This window comes from Phocoena phocoena, chromosome 3 (assembly GCF_963924675.1).
Source record: "Phocoena phocoena chromosome 3, mPhoPho1.1, whole genome shotgun sequence".
Classification (NCBI taxonomy): domain Eukaryota; kingdom Metazoa; phylum Chordata; class Mammalia; order Artiodactyla; family Phocoenidae; genus Phocoena; species Phocoena phocoena.
In genome coordinates, this window is record NC_089221.1 from 60,878,693 (window position 1) to 60,882,381 (window position 3,689).

The following is a 3,689-nucleotide window of genomic DNA, read 5'->3' on the forward strand; positions in this document are numbered from 1 at the left end:
CTTTTATAACAACATAGCCATGATTTCTGAGGGTTTTCAGTTGTTTAAATGTTTTTTAATGTCAACAGAAGGATTATAAAAATAGCTCAAAGGCCTGGGTCCTAGACTCAGCTCCATCAGCGTGTGTCTCCACTGTCATACATGAAATGAGGAAAAGATGAATGCTGACCCTAGGGGAATGTTTAAGGAAACATGAAATTTAACGCTTCAAGTCCTACCAAGGAAGAGCAGCATTTCAACTGAAGATATGCTCTTAAATACCTGACTTTCTCCAGTAAGAGTGCTGAGGTACCAACAAGCCACTTCAGGAAAAACGTGTGATTAAGTATGGTTTTTACCCTTCTGTGTCAACATGTTTTTTGAGATTATTTTTAGTGTTTCAGTACTGATTTTAATCTTTGGATTTTTAAAATCAGAGAAGTCATGCTTGCAAAGTGACCCTTAAGAAAGATTTATGAAGAAAATGTCAGGGGTGATACTGGCTTCTGCTTCCCATTTAACTTAATTTCAGTTGCCATTTTGCTTATTTTAATAAATAAACTTTTTTTTCTTAAGATAAAACTGCCTCAGATGCTATCAGTAGCCTCATCCAGATGTAAAATATATATATAACCTTTTAACTAGAATTTTCAAATACTTTAAATATGCATATGGAATTATTTAGACGTTTAACATTTCTTGGCCTAACCGCATTTAGTCCCACTGGTGGCATGTAGTAACCAGAAGAATGAAGCAGTTCTCTCTGACAGGAAAAGAGAGGTAGTACTTGGTGATACTTCATGACTAGGCTATAGTTCATGGAGTCTAGCTATGCACTTAACAGGTTGGAACCTGTTTTATAGGTGTGGAGATAAGATTTGGCCATATACTAGGACTTGATGGGACAGGTCTTTTCTTTATAAATTGTTGTATCTCCATATTCTGAGATACATACAGAGTTACACAGATAATGCTGTATACATCTTTCCTCTCCACTTTGTCCTTTCCCTTTATATTTGCCCCTGATGCGTATAGGCATAGTTTAGGATCCATCACTGGTGGCCCTCTGAACTCAGCCAGAGGACGTCAGAGAAATTTTCAGATGGAAAGAAGGATGCCCTGACAAGGTATGCAGCAGCTGAAACTCTCCTACATTTTGCCGGTGGCAAATGTATATAAAATGGCACAATCTCTTTAGGAAAAAGTTTAGCAGTTTCTTAATAAAGTTAAACACGCACCTACCTTATGACCTTGCAATCCTACTCCTAGGTATTTGCTCAAGAAAAATGAAAACATATTCCACACAAAGACTTAAACAAGAATGTTTATAATAGCTTCTTTTATAGCAGCCTTAAAACTGGAAACAACCCAAAGGTCTATCAATAGATGAACGGATAAACAAATTGTGATGTATCCATAGAATGGGATACTACTTGGCAATAAGAAGGAACAAACTAGTGATATACTCGCCAACATGGATGAATCTCAAACATATTTTGCTGAATGAAAGAAGCCGAAAGAGAAGAGTATATATTGCATGATCCTATTTACATGGAATTCTAGAAAGTGTAACTAATCTATAGTGACAGAAAGCAGAACAGAGGTCCCCTGGAGTTGGAAGTGGAGGGGAGAATTGACTGTAAAGGGTCAAGAGGGGGTGATAGAAATGTTATGCATTTTGATTGTGGTGGTGGTTACATGGATGGTTACATGGCTGTTACGTGGGTGTATATTTGTCAAAACCCACTGAACTGTACATTTAATATGGGTGCCATCTATTGCACATAAATTACACTTCAGTAAAATGGATGTTTAAAAAAAGAAAGTCCTGACATCACTAATCATTAGGAAAACTTAAATCAAAACCACAGTGAGATATCACTTTACACCCATTAGAATAGCTATAATCGAAGAAGAGAAAATGTTATTTAAAATATCAAAATTAAAATGCAAGGATGTAGAGAAATTGAAACACTACTGCATTGTTGGTAGGAATGTATAGTGGCCATGGAAAACAGTATGGTGGTTCCTCAAAAAATCAAACACAATTACCATATGATCCAGCAATTCCACTCCTCAGTGAACTATAATATCCCAGAGAACTGAAAGCAGGGACTCAGATATTTGTACACCCATGTTCGTGGCAGCATTACCTACAATAGCCAAAAGGTGGAAACAACAAAATGTCCACTGGTAGATAAACAGGTAAACAAAATCATTCCGTTGTATGAATGGCATATACATACAATGGAATATTATTCAGCCTAAAAAATGAATGAAATTCTGATACATGTTGCAACATGGATGAACCTTGAAAACATTATTCTAAGAGAAATAAGCCAGACATAAAGGACAAATACCACGTGATTCCACTTATATGAGGTACCTAGAAGTAGTCAAATTCATAGAAACAAAAAGTAGAGCAGTGGTTGTCTAGGGCTGGGAGAAGGAAGTATGAAGACATTGTTTCACGGGTATTGAGTTTCAGTTTTGTTTTGTTTTGTTTTTTGCGGTACTGTTGTGGCCTCTCCCGTTGCAGAGCACAGGCTCCGGACGTGCAGGCTCAGCGGCCATGGCTCACAGGCCTAGCCGCTCCGCGGCATGTGGGATCTTCCCAGACCGGGGCACGAATCCATGTCCCCTGCATCGGCAGGCGGACTCTCAACCACTGCGGCACCAGGGAAGCCCCTGAGTTTCAGTTTTGAAAGACGAAAAGGTTGTATGGTTGATCGGTGGTGATGGTTGCACAACAATGTGAATGTACTTAATGCCAATGAACTATACATTTAAAATGGTAAATTTTGGGCTTCCCTGGTGGCGCAGTGGTTGAGAGTCCGCCTGCTGATGCAGGGGACACGGGTTCGTGCCCCGGTCCAGGAAGATCCCACATGCCGTGGAGCAGCTGGGCCCGTGAGCCTGCGCATCCGGAGCCTGTGCTCCGCAACGGGAGAGGCCACAACAGTGAGAGGCCCACATACTGCAAAAAAAAAAAGGGGAAAAAAAAATGGTAAATTTTATGTTTTGTATATTTTACCTCAATAGGAAGAAAGGGAGGAAGGAGAAAAAAGATGCCCCAACGAATAGTGCCTGTCCTGGGGCAGAACTGGGCCAATGCACAGCTGACTCTCAGACCCCACCACCTTTCCTCAAGACCACGCACTCAATTCTCAACAAACGTGTCTCATTTTGGAAACAATTTACTCTGCCACGCAAATGAAAGGGACTTAGTGGAATGGCATCCGAAGGATGAGTTGGGGCTCTCCAGGGAGAGAAATGGAGCGAGAACCAATGCTTAGAGGTGGGATCATACCTCCTGTTCTCAGAGAACTCCAGTAGCCTGACAGTGCAAGAACAAAGGGCACACACTGAGCAGTGAGGAGATAAAGTTGGACTATTAGGGTGGGGCCCAAGAGGGATCTTGAGACTTATACTAACAGTCGTTTGCCTTTATCTCAGGGCAGCAGTGAGCTGAGAAAGATGGTGGAGGGGACATGGGCTGGAGAGGACAAATCAGGAGCAGGGTCTGGGGGCGCCGAGTGTCAGGAGGTCCTGCTCTTCCAGAACTGCCCCCAGCCAATGAGACCTGAAGCTCTTGGTTTATCCCAGCCAACTACAAACATTTTACACTGTGTGCCATTTTGAGAAACATTAAGATCTCACACCCTTTGAACATCCCAGAAATTTCAATATAAATTCCCTTTGATGAAAAA